Below are 19,148 nucleotides of genomic sequence, written 5' to 3'. Positions count from 1 at the left end.
ATTAGAAAATATGAAGCATTTTGTCTGTGTGTTGCACATGACAAGAAAAAAAAACAATTATTTCCAGGGTTTCTAATAGACTTATTACCTGCTTTGATCATTTTGCTGGTATCTCCAGAAGTACCCTAAGGCAGAGGGAGAGAGAGACAGAAAATATAGACAACAGGAGATGCCTAGGAAGGGTGGGATGCCCAGGAGGGTGTTGAGATTAGAAGTATTGAGATCCATTAAAAGGAAATCCTCAGTGCTTTTTTCTAGGTAAAAGTTGAGTGGATTTTTAAGATAATTAAAAATTAACATTTAAACTACAGAAATACTCCCTCCACCTTTAAAAAAAAAAAAAATCTTTGAATATTCTCCAGAGACTTCTTCTCTTTCCCTAGAGACTGGATTAGATCATCTTATTATGCAAACTCATTGCCTCCTGTACTTTCCCTTCCAAGCACTTCTTTTAATTTTTAACCATACATCTGATGTTTCCCCATGTATATAATATCTAGTCTCCCAACTAGACTATAAATGCTAGGAGCACAGAACCAGGTTGTCTTTTCTTCCCTGCTTTATCTGCAGCGCCTAGTACTTGCTTGGGATATAATCTAAACTCAAAGGATCTGATGCTAATGATGGACTTTAAGGTAGATAGGAAGGAAGATATGAGGACATGAGGGAGTCGTAAAGAGTGAAAATAGTAGAGCTTAGCAATTAAAGGTTCAAATGAAGACAAATTAATACAGTGTGGGTTCCAGACAATTGGCAGGAGGTTTTAGAGTCATGGAATTGAGATTTTAAGAAGCGGTACAGCTATTGGTGATGACAAGACCTAGGTTAGGGTACTACGTAGGAGCTGGTAGCTGAAGTGGGGTGGAAAATTCATCAGGAGAGGTAAGGAACAGTCTGTCTGAGGCCAGTAGTTGGCTGTGTCCTCTCCATATATGTTGGCATTAATGAAATGATTGCTAATGACAGGAGTGGTATGAAGAGCTGAAGCCTTCAGCCACTCATGGGAGACAGGAAAATCGGTAGCTGACAACAACGAGGAGAGGTAGCAGGGGGCGTAGTCTGATGGCATATGTTTTCTCCATCCATTTTTTAACAAATATTTACTAAGTGTGTACTGTGAAGCCCAGCTCACACTATGAATGATACAAATAAGGGTAAAAAACTGTCTCTCTTTCAAGGAACTTATAATTTACTGCCTATAAATATAAGTAACATTGAAAGGCATTTATTGATTCAAGTGTTATTGATGATCTTCGTCTGTGCCCAGCATGATGCTATCCCTTAAGGACACAAAGACTCATAGATCTTGCCTTCAAGGTGTTTTTCATATAGGAGGAGAGACAAACAACAACATAGAAAGTTATAACCCAACTGAATAAATGCTAATATTGAGGTTTACATGCTATCACAGGAGGATGAGGAGGTTTGCTAATTTATACTAAGAAAAGGGAACCAGAGGAAATTTCCTGGAAGAGAATATGCCTGATTTCAATTTTGTAAAAAGAAAAAAAGGAAGTGGTGACAAGAAAAATAGAGATTGTTTTAGAGAGAAGAAATTGTGAGTGTAATGCCTAATGGTGCATGGAAGGAAGAAAAATTCCGAGACACACGAGAAGCTCTGCATGTTGGAAGGCTAAGGGGAGGTGTGTGGTGGGCAGGGGAGGGGTAACAGAAGGTAAATCTGGAAATGTAAGCAGGTACTAGATTTTAGAGATTTTTATGACATGCTAGGAACATTGAACTTCATGAAGAATATGAGGAAACCATGAAGTAGAAGAATGTGAGTCGATTATTAGTATCAAATTACCAAAATAAATAAACAAAAATTCAAATGAGCTTATGCGAAAACATGACTTTATTGGTCACATTACTAAAAAGTTCAAGGATTTAAGGTGACTTCAATAAAACCTTGACATAGGGTTTAAATTGTGTTATCAGGACAGTCTTTTTCCATCTTTTAGTTCTGTTCTCTTAAATGTTGGTTTCATTCTCCAGTTCTCTGAGGGACAGTTCTGGGCCTATGTCTATCCAGAGTTAAATCCAGTAGAAAGAGGGCTTTCTGTTCCCGGTAGTTCTCACTCAAGTTTCAGGGTTCTTTCTAATTAGACCAGTTTCACATGCCTTCTATAAACCAGTCACTGTGGCAGGGGCTCAGTGCACTGATTGGCTCGGCTGCTCTCATGCTCCACCCCTTGAACCAGGATCAATGCCCTATTCAGACTTCTTAGAGGGGGTTAGGAGAAGGTAGTTTGTCCACATAAGGGGACTGTCACCAGAGTAAAGATGAATGGATATCGAGCAAGTGAGAACAAATGCGTGCTCCAGTGTTAAGCGAGACCACTCTTGTTAACAATATAGAAAGTAGATTTGACAAGGAAGCCTGGAAGTAAGGATATTTGCTAGTTAGTTAGCACTAATCGGATAAGAGGTGATGAGAGCCTGAACTAAGACAGTAGTAAAAGGAGCTAACAAAGAAGACTTAGAAGAAACTACCAGAGAAGTATGTCGTAAACCAGAATAGAGCATCCTCAAGGAAGGCAAGAATGAGGCAGCAGTGTGAGTGAGCAGCGGTGTGGTGGAAAGAGGATGCCCACCTTCCCGCTCATGCCCTTAGGAGAATGCACTAATAATGCTCAGGAGGAAGGCAGCTAGGCAGCACCTTCAAGGACTGTCTTGTCTTTCAGTTAAGACAAGAAGATAACAGGAATAAATATGAGGATATTGAGAAGAAAGGGGAGCTGTTTACTCTGGGGCAGGGGGTTCTAAGAGATAGAGTAGAATGATCTTGAGGGAGAAGAATGAGGTATGGGGAGATAAATGTCCAGAAGAGGACTGGCGACTGCAGGGACTTGAACTTGGGAGTTCCACCAAGGTTGAGAGGGATGTGGATGTGGTAGAGATGAGTGATCTCAAGGTTCTAATTAAAATGCTGCCCAAAGTTGTTTCAGTACTGGTATAGACTGATAATACAGAAATCAGATAGTATCCCTCCCTAATGCAACCCTGTGATGACTTCCCATTGTCCCTGGAATAAATTGCAGTTTTTTACCCTCGCCTTCAAGATCCCAGCTGCTCTGGCCCCCGACCACGTCGCTAACTTCATACCCAGGCACTCTCTCCCTTGTTCCCCATTTTTTCTCATTATCTGCTTTAAGTCTTTCAGGGAATTTATTATTCTCTGAGATGCTTTCATTTATTCATTTCCTATTCCCTTCCACGAAAGTGTAAGATCCAAGAGGCCATGGACCTTTTCTGTCTTTGTTCACCCATTATCTCCAAGCATCAGGAACAGAGTCTGGCACAAAGTAGGTGCTCCATAAATATTTACTAACTGAATAAATGAATATTTAAAGTTGCAGCCTCCTCTGTGGATTCTGGATAAAGCCGTGGTCAGATTCCTTTGAGCTTTTAGGACAGGCTGATAGATTTTGCAGTGAAAAGTCACTCAGTGTTCTTCAAACAAGACATCTTTCTCTGATGTAAAGTATTCTGAATATCATATAGCATCTCCAAAACACCAAAGTATGCTGATGAAAGCAAGAAACTGAAAGGTAGCTTCCCAAACAAAAACTCTATTTAAATAAAATATGGCAAACAATGGTCTACCTACCAATAAGATTCCTTAAGGAACTATTGCATAAAACACAAAACCACCTACTCTTACCTAAAATATTTTTTGGAGTTTTAATCTTAAATGGAAATTTTGGAGTGCCACATTCTCAGACACTATTGAGCCTTAAGGAGATGACTGCGCTTGGCAGAGACTGTTAAAGCCCATACCCTGATGATATTTTTGTTGTAAAACTGTATTGCCTAAAATAGAACTTCTTAGGGGAGGATAGTCTGGTGAGATCTCCTGAGTAAGTCTTCCCAGAAAATTAAGAATATGAGAAGGGCTAGAGCCATGAGGGTGGTATTAATGTCAAAATAAATCTGCTCAAAATAATTCTGTCAAAATAAATCTGTAGGTATTAAAACTAATTTAAACAGGCTTCTTTACGGCAAGACTTCCATGCATTTGGAGCTGTTCCTAAGCTTTGAGGTGACACATCATATCCATTCCTTTGGCCCAACATTTCCCTAGAGACAGCCACTACCATGGGTCAGGGTATCATTTCATTGGTAGTTGTATAATTATTTGATGATAAACTTGGCTTTGGCATATTGGAACATCAGGATTGACTGGTGGGTTGTGAAAGTGATAAAGGATGGGTCCATATACATAGAAAAGAAGAGGTGAACAGCAAAGGCATAGCTTTGTTGATCTGTTACCTTGAAGAGCACAGGCTGCAATACTTGAGGTGGAAATATGAGAAGTATTGAGATTTTAAGCAGATTTCATGCTACTAAGCCACTCCATTTCACAGAGGCTTTTAAGCCTTCCTCTATTTCCTTAAAAATTCATTTGGCTAGAAGCCATCTCTGACATAAGCATTACCTTATCTACAGTCTGGAGTCATTTTTTGCATTCTATTTTTATTTGAGGCTTATTACTGCTTCTCTTTTGATTACCATAAATGTGATTACCATAAATAGGTAGAAAAGATCCTTTCCCTGTTCCTCCATGTAATTCTGGAACAAAGTTGTTCAGAGAAGCAGGGTTAAGCACCAGCTTGGTGTTACAAAATATTTTACAAGTATAAGTTATTCATATATATGTGTGTGCATATATATGATACAATGCATGTATAGGATACACATATCTTGTATTGTTTTTGTTGTTGTTGCCGTTGTTGTTGTTGTTGTTGTTGTTGTTGTTGTTGTTTTATTACACTGAAGGATTTCCTAAAGTTCTTTTGAATGACCCCTAGTTCTTCTGGGTGTTAACTAGGGTAGTGGCGGCCTGGAAGTATACTGATTAACAAGCCATCCCAGCTCTAGAAGAAGGTATGTGTGGACTAGGCACACAGTCCCTTATGTGGCTTGAATGTTACTGTGAAGAAGGACCAGTCATACTGCTGACATTTCTGACCGATACTCTTTGAAGGGTCTAAAAAACCATAGACACTGATATCATGGAATGCTGGTCTCATGGCCTCCCAATAAACTGTGGGGAGAAAATAAGACAATTGTGGAATTCAAGAGACAATATAAGTGCCACAAGAGAGGATCAAAAATGTATGTGGTTATAAAGAAGAAAGAAATAATAAATGATTGAGCAAAGGGTGCAATCAGTAAAGACTTCAAGGACCCAAAAGGATGGAAAATTCATCCCCAGAGTCAAAGAGAAGTTAGAAAGAGGCATCAGGTCAAACAGTTTCTGTGTCAGGGCATCAGGTGGGGTGACCCGATCAAGACAGGTTAGGATTAATGCGACAGCAAAGTATAGGATGGTTGTCAATTTGGAGAGTTCCCAGAACCCATTCTTCATTTGATCACGGAAGAAGACAACTACACCTGAAGACTTCTTCTCCGACCTCATGGACTTCACAATCAGTCAAATCCATGTTTGAATTCTTACTGTCGTGGTGACTTCAAACAAATTACATAACTTCTTGACTTTCCATTTCTCCAACTATAGAAAGAGTTCAATCATACCTGTCAGAGTCATTGTAAAAAAAAAAAAAATGAAATTGGTGGTTAGAAGGTGTCAGCCCAATGCCTGGCACACTATCGATGCACAATAGTTCCCGTCTACTCTAGAAGGAAGGACACAGTAAAGTGGCTCATAGAAATCAAATGTCAAGATCCTGCTTTGTCTTAAATAAAGAACAATGAGTATTTAAGCACATCTTGGTGGTATCACACATGCACATCAGAAAACAGTTTTTCAGTTACCGCTTAGCCATGAGGGTACTTATTTAAGTTGTACATCTTGGATAAAGGCAAAAGCTTTGGTGCACCTGGTTGAAATCCCTCTACTTAATAAAATCAGTTTAATTTCTAGTAATTCCGTGGAGAAAAAAGACTACAGTAGCCAACTAGGAAATGCAGACAAGGGCTATATATATATATGTATATATATATATATATATATATATATATATATATATATATATATATGAATCAAAATTATATTGCCAACCCTAAAGGTAATAAAAGTGTCAAAAAAGACAAAAACATGATTTGTGAAAAATCAATATATCATGTGATGTTAAGTATAGCTGCTATTGGCCAAAAATATTTCAGAAAAAAAGATCTGAATTCAATATTTGAAATAAGCTTATACTCAAGATTTGGTTGTATTACTAAAAAGAGAAAGTAGTGTATAATTACATAGATAAAAATGTGTGGAAGTTTAAAAATTTGTAATGTTTGTAGAAAATTTTTAATGTAGTGGTTGTTTTCTCTGAGTTGTTTGTAAATTAATGGTATTTAATAATTGAAAGTATCTTAGAATCTGGGAAATCTGATATTTTCTGAGGTGAGTTCAGATCCGTTTTTTGTCTTTCCTGCCTCTGTCGTGTTCACTGACCCCATGCTGATCTACACCCATTTACGTGACACCAGTCACACCCTGTACCAGAGTCAGTCTTCTCTCTCCTTCCTCCCCACACCACTCCCTCCAACCCCACCCCCAAAACTGCTCAAAGTTCAGTCTTCAATGTATAAAATTGCCACTGACTGCAGTTTAATTCTAGCTTTTGAGGTATCGTTTGGCTATTTTACTCATCTATGTATACTGTGCGACTAGCCTGCATTAAAACTTCTTTAGAATGCCTTTCCCCCCTCCCCATAGTACTCACTTTTGCCTTCAGTATTCGATTGAGGAGAAAAAAATAATAATTTCAGCATTAATTATAACTAGGAACAGTTTCTCTTCATCACGTAGAAGCCATTTTTTTATTTATATTTACTTTCTATGTCTTGCTTTCAAATGCCTCTCAGGAGAATATGGGGTTAAAAATTCTTCGGATTTACCCCACAAAGAATAAAAAGTATGGCTTGCTACAGATCTTTTCTCAGACGTTCTCTGTATATATGTTTCCTGTTTTCATTAGAAAAAAAGTTTGTTTCTAAGGCTTGTACAATTATCCATGCTGATAATGCAACTGTTTTGATTTAATATATATCCTATGTATCTAGAAATATACATTGTATATGAATCTGTAGCTACCTGACTTAGGAACAGAACACTTAAAAAAAAAAGAGCTATATCTTCCTCATTCTGTACCTCCAACACCTAGTAGAATGTATATATAATGAAACATTCAGTAAATATTTGTTTATTATGTCTGAAACAAAACACATTTATTTACAAATCTGTATTTAAGGGTTTTTGGTTTAAAGGCTCTACTCAGCATAAGTCTTAATTGGTAACAAGAGGCTTTTTAGAAGATGCCAATTTAGAAACTCAAGTTGTTCCTGAGAAGGACTGTTGTTACACTGATTCAAGTCACATTTAGAACATTTTAAATACCTCTTACAAGGCAGTACACTTCACTCTGCTTCTGAAGTCAAGAAGATAATCGCTCCATTTTAGACGGGAGTTTGAGAGATTGGAAAGTCAGAGAGTTCCTCCTACTTCCGGAAGCATCCCAATTCGACGCAGTTTAATTTTTCATTCCTGCCATGTAGGAAAACCAGCTCAGGAAACTATAGAAAAGCAAACTCACACATTCCATGGTACAAGTCTGTTGCATAGTTAAATCAATTTCAGAAAAAAAAAAGAAAAGAAAGGAAAGGAAAGACCTTGAGAGTTTTGATGCAGTGAAGTCAGCATGCCTGATAATCGGCAAAAGGAGAAAGTATTTAGAGTATATATAAGAGATTATTTTGTTTTTAAAAAGTCGACACAATACAAGTAACACATAGAGCTAGTGCTTTGTTCGCATCACTTATTTCCTTGTTTCAGTAAAACTTCTGTTTCTATAAAATAAGTGGAAAATTATGTTGGCAATCAAAACATGCCTTGCGGTTCAAGTCCCAGAAACCTATTACCAGCCAGGGGTCAGAAGTTTAAATTGCAGAAAAAGTTCTCAAGGCAGAAGATAAGGAGGAAGAGCAAAGAACAGCCTTAGAAATATTTAATGAACAAACTTTAATTACACCGTCATGAAGAGCATCAAATATCAATGGACATAGTGCCATGAGAGCATAAGCCAATGCCTATAAATAACTTTATTTTAAATACTCCACAAAATTAAGTTCATAGCGTCATTCTGTTGATTTACTCCTACCCCATCCCCTACCCCCATCCTCTGGATGGCCATGACGTCCTTTTCTTCTGGTAAATTCTACACTTCTTTGAAGGCCCAGTACAAGTGGCCCTCCTCTGTTTCCCCGTAGCACCTTATACTTACCCCTGTAATAATACTTAACACGTGTGTTATGGTTATGAGTGTATGTGCCTGAATCTCCTCTTAACATTATAGGCTTCTCGAGGGCATGCCCTGTTTCTCTTTTGTCCCTGTGCTCTCAGATCTCAGTCTGAGGCTTTGCACAGCATGATTGCTCAATAAACATTTGCTGACTTGGACTGAATTCTGGAAAAGACAGAGGAGAAGTGAAATTCGGAAGGGAATTAGCTCCTCAAAACTATGTCTCTAGAGTTATAATAGTAGGAACAAATATGAACTCATTCTTTCAGTAGGTATTTATTGAGTATTGTGAAAAACTTTGTTTCAGCAATATATTAATGAATAAAATGAAAATCTTCACCTTGGAGGTCTAGTTGCATGAAACAGACAGTAAACAACAAATAAGTAAATGTATAATATTTTTGAAGGTGGTAAGTGATCTGGAGAAAGAAAATAGGGTGCCAGGGAGCTCCTTTGTCCTTCAGAAGTAGAGAGGGGGTTGGCGGCATAGAGCCCGCATGGCACTGCAGAAAGGTTGTGTTGATCGACTTGATGCGGCCAAGCTCTGTCTGCCCCCCAACAAAGCTGGCCCTTTCCTCCTCCGACCTCGCTTCTTCCTGGAGTCCTATCTACTCCCAGTGCGCTCACAAATCCACTTCAAATTTGCGTCTGCTCCTCCCATTTCTTCCTTTAAATTTTGCGTTGACATTTAAATTTCATACGGGTCATAAACATGTATCACGTGGCCTAACCCACCTGTATTTTGTTGACTTACCCAGTGTTTTTTGAAATAAACATGTTTCCAACAAAAAGATTTCATGCTTTTCTTTTAAAAATGGGAAGATTTTGTAATACTGGGCCTATATTCCTTCATGGCCACAATCCACTGGCTCTGAGGAGGTTTGGCGTCCTTCCGACAGAGGCATTGGCTTTCAGTTTGACACAGTCCCCACCACTCCCTATTGTTTATACCTTACCCTCTGCCCTCATTTCAGTCATCAGCTGAACCTTTATAGGCATTGAATTGTATGACCTTGCTCTATCAGCCCGTCAAAGTCCGATCCCCATTTCTGGCAGATTCCTGACTTCCACTCTCTCCTTGGATAGTTTATTTCTGCCGTTGTCCCTGGCATGCCTTAGCCTTGCCTGCCCCAAGCCAGCTCAACCATCCTAGGCTTTGCCCTCAGACTCAGTCTTGCTGGCTCAGTCCGGTTGAGATTCTGCGTATTCAATTATGTCATGTGCTGTTTAATGACAGGGATACATTATAAGAAATGCATTTGGAGGCGATTTTCTCATCGTGCAAATATTATAGAGTGTACTTACGCAAACCTGAATGGTATAGCTTATTACACACTTAGGCTATAAGATATAGCCTACTGCTTCTAGGCTACAAGAGTGTTTATATAGAAAACAAAACAAAATTAAATCAAACATAAAAGAAATAGTGCAATCAAGAGACGCAGTAAACACAAGACGTATGAGTCTGCTGCCAGCATAACATGGCATACTGTTTTAGAGCAAGCTTTTTTTATAAGTAGAAAGAGTACATTCTAAAATAATGATTAAAAGTATAGTATAGTAAATACATAAACCAGTAACGTAGTCGTTTATTAGTACATAATTATATGTGCTATTCTTTTATATGACTGGCAGCACAATAGGTTTGTTTACACTAGTATCATCACAAACGCATGAGTAACACGTTGCATTAGATGTTATAATGGCTACAACCTCACTAAATGATAGGAGTTTTTCATCTCCATTGTACTAATATGGGGCCACTGTTGTACATACAGTCCATCGTTGACCGAACGTAGTTATGTGGCATGAGAGTGTACGTGGGCCGGAAGGCCAGCTGAGGGAACCCCAGATCTCCTGTTTGAGCACGAAGACAAAAGTGGAGAAGATAGGTGTTCGGCCTTCCTCTCATAGGTGCTCTTTTCTCTCCCTTGTCTTTTAAGGCAACATAAAGATGAAAGGCTGCTACACTCTGTCCTCGTTTAACTCACCCGGAGTTCTATCGACATGGGGCTTCTTCACTGTTTCCAAAAGGAAATGTGGCAGGAGAGCCAGTTTTTCTATTTCCTTTCTTCATAATTAAAGTGTCCTTTTGCCAAGAGCAAATCTATGGGAACTGAAAGACTAATCAAAAAAAGGTTATTTCTACAATGGTGTGGAAGTCTTGGGCACTTTCGTTGATTTTACTCTCAGCTAATCAGGTTTTTTAAATTAAGTGGTAGAAGAAGGGAAGGAATGAAGGAGGGAGGGAGGAAGAAAGCAAGCAATTGGTCAACCTTCTTCTGCCTTCCACCCCCGCCCATGTACTGTACTTGTCCTCTGTGACCCCCCAAAGTCCATTGTAGACAAACTCAGGTTTAGGAGTGAGGACATGATAAAAGTTTCCTCACTCTCCTCCTTTCTACTCACCCTCCTCCTTACCCTTCATGGCACTTCTGTGAGACTTGAGTCTGGGGAGGCCTCTAGCATAGGCGGTCCTATTGGAGCTGACAGAGGTCCAGAAAGGCATAAGGAGGAGGGGCAGGAGCTGGCTGCTTGGATTTAAAGCTGTCCTAGGCCTCGATGGGGATATGAAAGGAGGCTTGCAGTACAAACCCCACTACAAAGGCAGGAAAGTAGGACAGCAGTGAAGGGTGCATTTGAGGCTGACTCCAAGTCAGGACTAAAGAGTGAGAATTTGCTTCTGTGCCCGCTATATTGGAGTTCCCAAGTACCTAACAGAGTAAAAAGGTGACTGGAGGGGAGGACGTTCTAACATTAGGATATCCTACTAATTTCCAATTCCTGAATAGGCATCATGTGAATTATGGACTAATCCTCTAGTGGCCCATTCCATTGCTTAAAGACAACTCAGGAGGCTTTATCTGTGATGCTCTTCTAAAAATTGCTTTAATGATGAGCCATAATAAAGCCCATAATGCTGACCGGGTATGTCTAACTGGGGAGAACTGACCTTCTCTAAAGAAGCAAAGACAAAGAAAAAAAACTTTTCTCTTTTGATTTGGGTCCCCCAGGTTGCTCCAATGCTTCTCTTCAAAGATTTTTTTTCTCATTTCATGCCTATCATTTTATTTTCTGATACCTGCTTAGAAATAACTTTGTCTTTCTGGTATTTAGTTATATCACACAAACCCTTTTGCCATTTCTAAGAAACCACAGAACTGCTCTGACGGACTTCCTTGAGAGCCTGAGCTGCACCAACGCAGCCCAGCACTGCCACCTAGTCTGGCTTAGTGTGAAAAAATTTAATGAAATTTCTCCTGTGGAGGAATCAGATGGAATTCATAAAATGGAATTTAATTGGGTCTGAATAAACTCCACTTAAAAATTCCTCACGCAGTGGCCTCTGCTCATGGGTGACAACAGTCTGCATTTGCTCTGATTTGTAACAGAATCTTAGTCCCACAGCACCAGGACCAAGAACGAAAGCAGCAGTGGGAACCCCACAACACCGTTCAGAGCTGTCAGTCATCGGCAGCTTAGCTCTATGCCCCTGGCAGAAGCTCCAAGCAATGAGCCCTCTCTCCCAACAGAGGAAACTAGAAACTACCAGAAAGCCCAGATGGAATTTTTGGGCAGAATTACAAGCTTTCATTTAATAAAGAGCTGTTCTGGTTAATGGCTGCATAACTCCCGTTGACTTTATGCTGCCTTCATGCAACTTTAAAAAACAGGGTGCTACCTCTTGGTATTGATGGAGGAAGCAAAATTCGACTCCTGATTGGTGAAATTCTGAGAGAGCCTAACAGGAAAGCCTGCCTCCAACCCAGAGGTTTGCCATTGCTCAGGGCCACTGAGAAAGCCAGAGATGTTCTTGTTCTTAGAATGGGTGAGGGTTTGTCCTTTGAACTAAGACTGGGGAGTGGGAGGGAGTGGATGCAGGACTAACCTGGAGTGTTATTTGTATATAGATTCCTGAAGCAAGAAAGGGAGGGGAGGTGGGGAAGTATTCACTGGGGTGACCTGAATGATAGGATCTTTCCCTCTCAACTTAGGGACACAGAGGCATACCTAGAATCAGGATGGCAAACAGATTTCGTCTCATGTGCCAATTCAGTGCATTGGTAGTGGCTGCCTGGAACACTATGTTGAAAAGAATTTCAGTTCTCTAGCTGGGCTCCAGGAAGGAAAAGGCACAGTGAGCATGATTCAGTTTGGAGAAGGAGATTTGCCCCATCCTGTGGATGGTGAGCTAGGAAATTTTGGGTGATACTCAATGACTTAGTTGCCTTTGGAGACAGTAGAAATAACATGACACATAAAATCCTTCATAATATGGTCCTAGTATTGTGTACCATCCTACCCCGATCACTCCTTTTATAAACCCATCCATCATGGCTCTCTGAACAGTCTTGAGCAGACAGAAAATCTGTGGCAGGGACTCTTGGAGCTTTGCTCCTTCGGAGACCAGGGCAGAGGCCCCAGCAGCACACTGAAGATGCCACAGGCCCAGGTGCTGGGAGCTACAGCACCCAGGAGGAAGCAGCAGGGGCAGGGAGAGTGCCAGTGGTGGTAGCCCGAGGTATAACATACCTCGAGCCATGTTCGGCCAAGGCCCAGCAAAGCCTTCAGGCCAGAAAGAACATCAAGAGACAAGGGTTACTGGGCAGTGAGGATGCCCAGCTCTAATTGTCATTTGAGAAAAGCTACCAGTCAGAAAGAAACCAGGTATTTCTCTGAGCAGCACCCCCGATAGAGAGGTATTGTGCTGGCTGGAAAATTACTGTTTGGCTGTCGCCCATGGGAACATAACGCTCTAACAATAAGCTTTCTGCTTCTGTACCTCCGCTTGCACAACCGACCTGTGGGTTGACAGTTAGTAAAAAGAAGAAAAATAGACTTGTGTGTTCAAACAAGATGAAGAATAGGGTTTAGGGCTTAAAAACCCCGTACCTCTACATTTCGGGGCTGCTTAATTTGGGGTCTGCGTACCCCTGGCAGACTCAGCTGGCTGAATAAAGAGTGTGTTTCCTATAACTCACTGAGTTCTGGTGATCTGTGTGTCTATCAGGGACTGGCGGCTACAACAGTATGGGATCCCTAGACTTATAGTGGAGAAGCGGGCATGAAGACTTGGCCCTCAGTCCCACCCGTCATGGTAGTCAGCCAAAAGACAAAGGTGGGAGAGGCTCTGAAGTCCACACTTTAGCTGTGGGATCCATAGGCACATCATTTTAGTTAAAGTACATCTAAGTTTCTGTGTCCTATAAGACTAAGGCCACAGAGTTACTTCTTTATTCAGGAATTACACACTTATTATGTGCCTGCCAAGTGCCAGGCACTGAGATAGTTTCTAGATGAACAAGACACAGTCCCTGCCCTCTAGCCAGGAATTTAGGCACAAAGGCAGAAAATCATAAAGCAGAGGAAGTACTTGGCAGTTTTTATCATCTTACATGTATACTTTCTAATGCCCAATTATATGTGGATAATGACTACAGAGGAGACCGACACTGAGCCTGGAACATAGTAGGCATTCGAGAAATAGCAGACGAAGAGAGGCGAAGGCAGCCAAGGGAGGCTTGGAAGTCAGGGGAGTGGGAGAGGAAGACCTTGCCCAGACTGCCTTAAGAGGAAGGCTTTTGGGACCTCGTGCTTGTCTATGACTCTCTCCCACACGAACATTAGCTTGTGAGCCATTTCCCCCACCCTGCCCTGTCTCCCCAAGATCCCATCCTTTCTGGTGTCTGGAGCCATCTCCCTGGGTCATCCACAAAAGGGGCAGCTCAGGTCTTGCCCGCAACCTCAAATTTACCAAGAGATTTCATCATGCTCCTTAGAATGGTGTGCAATTTAAAACTTAGGAATTTTTAGTTTCTGGAATTATTCATTTAATATTTTGGACTAGAGTTGACTGTGGGTAACTAAAACCATAGAAAGCAAGGGAAGACTGCTGTCTTCTCCAGGCAGAGTCCTGCTAGGTTTATGCTCAGGTGTGATGGCTCTGAGGCTGAGTTAAGTCTACAGATGGATTCCTCTTCCAACCACCACTCTGCTAGTATTATTATTGACCCAATGCACAAAATAACCAAATAACATGGAACTAACTGAGAAAGTATTTAAATTAACCACCCAGACAGGACTGATAATTCAACATTCTCACTAGCAGAAAGAATAATACTTAGTGTCTCTAACGCCTACGAAATGTACATGAAACAACTTTGCCAAAAGGTGGATAAATCAAATTGTTCTGAATAATCCAATCTAGTGTTTTCCTGCTTCTTCTTCATGCTAATTTATGCTGGCATGGCTTTTCAATAATGAAAATCTGTTCTTATAGAATCCATTTCATCGAGATTTTCCATATTAAAATGGAGATGGAAGTGTCGTAGAGAATTAGATTACTTGTCCTCATTCCGGCTCCTGGCGTTCCTCGGGAGGGGCCTTTGTCTTGCAATGGATAAGCAGATGGCATTAATTGAAGAGAGGAGCAAGTGTACCTTCTGTAGCAGCCTGGGCAATTGTTTTTAAAATGTGGTTTCCATCTAATCAAAGCCTCTTGCCTTCACAGACTTAATTTGTTCCTTTCCTTGTGAAATTTGTTCATTTTCAAAGCATTTTCAGCTCTAATCATTACCACCAGGGTGAAAAACTAGTTTAAATAAACGCCTCAGCACTAGAACATGTGTTGGCATCTCATTCCAGAGAAATAAATACCTTCTGGGCAAACCGAATCCTTAGCATCAGAAGCAAACAAACAAACAAACAAACAAAAAACAGATTGATGAAAAAAACACACATTTGGGGAGCATTTACTGGGCACAGGTCTTCCACTGGAGCTGGGGTACAGTAGTGAACGAGCTGCGACGCTCATCCTCCAGGCTCCAAGGTCTCCTCTGGGAGTCTCAAACTTCACTGTGCGTAAGTTCCCCTGAGGAGTATCTTAAGAGTGTGAGTTTTGGGGATCCACTGGCAGGGATTCTGAATCAGCTAGCGCTCAGTAGAGGTTAGTTCCCAAAGACAAAACGTATGTAGCACGTTCTTCGTAAGTTTCCTCCATAGTTTATTTCGTGTAATAGTGTCAGGTTGGCACCAACCGTCTTTCTCAAGCACTCCTGGGAAGATAGTAACTATGGGTCAGGCACTCTTTCCATAAGTTATATGAACAATGTATAATTCACATTAAATAATATCAATTTGGTTGTTGCTGTAGAGAATAGGCATTTCCATGGCCCCAAAGTTCTAATCTTATTTATTTTATCTAGTGTAACATTAGTTTTCATTAATTCTTCAGGACTATTTCCTAAACTCTCCTACAGGGTTATACTAATTTAGCTCTCCTAGAGTATGTTTCTTGATAATATTATTAATAACAATAATAACAACACTAATAATAACAATAACACTAATAAATATTTACTGGCAGCTTGCTACAAGGCAGTAAGCACTTTGCAGATTCCGTCTTACTGAATCCTCGCAACCACACTAGGTGACATATACTATGGTTATCCCTCATCTTACAATGAGATGCTGCATCGATATGGGTTTCCCCACACGCACGTGGGGTGGAGGGATTAGCCAGGCCATTTGGGTTTTCTGGGGATCTCCTACCCTGGGTGACCAACCATCTGGCATGGCCAGGACTGAAGGATTTCCTGGGACTCAGGACTTTACATTTTAAAACAGGCTAAATCAGGATAAGTTGGTCACCTTCCCCTTGTTAATGTAAGAAATGTCCAAACTCGTAGACAACTTTTATGAGTTTATTTGAGCCAAACTGGTGCTCTGTGCCAGGGAGCAAACTTCAAATGCTCTGGCGAATAACAGTTTTGATGCTTATTTTATGCTTTTGAAATTAAGGAGGGAACATAAGGAAGATTATGTGGAGGTGGGAGAAAGCAAGGTGAGGATTGGGTTGCAAGATAGTTAACAAGATTATATGCCCTTCTAAGGATGGTTACAGTTTATTTCAAAGGTGTATTAACCTAGATGCACAGAAACAATAGACAGGGCTGGCTTAAAACGTTTCACTCAAGCAGTTAGAAGCTTGGTGTGTGACTACCCACCATGACCTGCCCAGGTAGGAATTTATCACCATATCATCCTGAGAGGTTACTTTTCAAACAACCCCTTTTTTTTCCCTCCACACACATATATGAGATTTTTTTTTTTGGAGGGGTCACCAAAATTTAAAGAAAGATGGGTTCAAATTCTGAGTGGAAAACTGAGTTCTGTGAGCCAAAGGAGTCCAAATGGTTCATCTCAGCCGAGGAGACAAGAAGCAGCCAAAACCCCAGACACAGAGTTCAGGAAAATGAATGTGAGAATGCTGTGTTCAAACACTTGGCTGTGGTCTGGGACAGTTACATAGAACAACTGGACTTGACTCGCCAGCTATAGAGTGGTACGAGGTGAGCCAGCCAATTTAAGGGGACTTCTCTGTTCTCCTCCTGTCCTTTTCACTTAGGTGGGTGGTCCTGAGGTTTCTCCAGAAATGCCTGTGGCGCATTGTATACCAGGGCATTCTGGTGCCATCCCCAGTCCCACCTTTTAATCTTACCTCTTGGAATGTCTTAGGAAAAGCAGTGGGCAAGAGCGGCAACTTAATTAATGTTGCCTGGGAGCATGTGGAAAACAGCTTCATTCTCATTTTCCTATTGGAATGAAGAAAGTTGCCATATAACCCCCTGGTTTGTACCACTGCGGACACACACCAAATGTCAGATATATACACACCCCAGCACCCAGGTGACAGGAGGCCTCAGGAATCATGGGTCTCACCCGCTGGCACACAAACAAAAGTCTGAATTCTTTACTCCCCGCTAGAGAATTTCCCCCAGAAGCAGCCTAAAGCTGCTGGGAATGCAGAAACCAAGCAAACAGCTTAGAATAGACTGTGGAATCAAAGAAACTAAGAAAGAGACTCCTTGAAGTTTCCAGAACCAAAGGGACCAGAAGTAGCAAAGAACAAAGTAAAACTATGAAATCTGAGGGCCAAGGAATCAAAAGCTGGAATTTGATGTTCAAAGCAGCTAGAAGTCTAGGACAATTGTCTGGATTGAGTATCATTGTCTGCAGCTGGCTTTTGTGGCCAAGGACTGCCTGGGTGTGTGTGTGGGCAGATGTGTTTAAAGAGTCAAATATTGTAGAAGACACGCAGTTTCATAAGGGGGAGGAGATATGTTTCCTTCCTTCTGTGGCTGGCACTGTGTCTGTCTTGCCTCTTCTGGTTTCCATCACTCAGACTCATTCTTTACTTCCAGCCTCCAGTGCAGGCTTTTCTTCTCAAGCACCTTTGCCTACATTCATTCTATATTTTTTGACTGCCTGTTGTTCTAGTTATATATTGCTGAGTAACAAACCACCCCAAAACTTAGCAGTTCAAGACAACAACTATTTTATTTGCTCATGATTCAGTGGGTCAGCTGGGCAATTCTTCTGGTTTTTTTGGGGGGTGGGGAGTGGGCGCAGATCTCTACAGTCAGCTGGTGGCACAGCTAGGACTATATGGTCTAGCATGGCCTCGTTCACATTCCAACAGTTGGCAGGCTGGTTGAGGTTTCAGGAACCTTTGCTAGGACCACTCATCTGTGCTCCATTGGGTCCGTCACCCTCCAGGAGGCTAACCTGGGATTTTCACATGACGACGGAGTATTTGCAGCAACAGACGAAGGTAAGCTTCAATGTTCCAGCACTTTTAAAACCTTAGTTGCATCACACTTGCTAATGTCCCTTCAGGTAAATCGAGTCATATGGTCAAGCTCAGAGTCAGGGGAGAAGAAATAGACTCTACTTCTTGATGAAAGGAACTACAAAAACTTGTGCCCATTTTCTGCATCCTACCACACTACTCTATGCTAAACAATGTCACCATGTAGAAAACTGACACAAGGTCCCTCAAGGCATGTGAACGTGATCTCCCGGAGATGACTGTTTATTGCTTAGCTATGTTGAGAGCCCCACTAAAGCTTGAAATGTGGCACTGTTGGCATGATTGTGTGATTTTCCTCCAGGAAGACCTAGCTGCTAATGCGCAAAGTCAGGGAAACTAACTGGCAAGGTGGGTGCAGCAGACACACAAGAGGCGAGGACTTAGGGGCTGTTCGGAGGCTACAGAGCGGGCACTGTGAGTCCAACAGGAGATGCTGGGCTATGGACAGAGATAAGAATGTCATTCACAATATGATCCTTTCTACAGAAACTGTCACAAGGTATTACATGATGAGGACCCTGCTGTTTTGTGGGAGTAGTAGGTGACCAGGCATCCTAGCCTTGCTGTATTGAGCCAAGAAAACAGTTGCAGTTTGGGTTATTTACAAGGAGGTCATCTCGATTGTATAAAAGGACTGAGATTTTCCTCTGCCATGAAACACAAATACCAACTGAGACTGCTGCTTAAACAGCCTTGAACTCGGGACACCTGTGGAGAGAAATTGCTCAGGCAACCAGTTCCAAATGCCTGAGCAGAGAGCCAGAAAGAGCTAGCAAGTTCTCGGTGCCCTGTGATTTGATTACCAATCAAGGAAACTGCAACTTGACTTTCTGCAAAAGATACAGAGAGTGGGTTTCTGCTTGACAGGCAACTATTCTGACTTTGATAACTATTTTGGGGGTGGGGGTGCTGATTGCCAGACACTGAGGGAACAACCATTTCATTCAGGCGGGAATGAATTACTTTAGAACATGTTGAGGTGGGAGCTTCTCATACCTTCCTGAGGGCTGTGTGGGGGCACGGGGCATGAGTCAGTCATGGCACATTCCCACTCACAACTCAGGTGATCACAGAGAGTGATCAGCTGCTGTGACTTCTGGGAAAACTGTGTGCAGAGTGAAGACCCTGTCTTTAGGAATTGGTGATAGGCAGAATTCTCCATTCTCCATTCTGTAGACACACGAAGGGCTCCAGCTGCTTGGGGCATTTCCTTGCTTCCTTTGATTGCTTTTTGA

Source organism: Pteropus medius, unplaced genomic scaffold (assembly GCF_902729225.1).
Source record: "Pteropus medius unplaced genomic scaffold, Ma_sr-lr_union100, whole genome shotgun sequence".
NCBI classification, from domain to species: Eukaryota; Metazoa; Chordata; class Mammalia; order Chiroptera; family Pteropodidae; genus Pteropus; species Pteropus medius.
Note: the sequence above shows the minus strand (reverse complement) of the source record.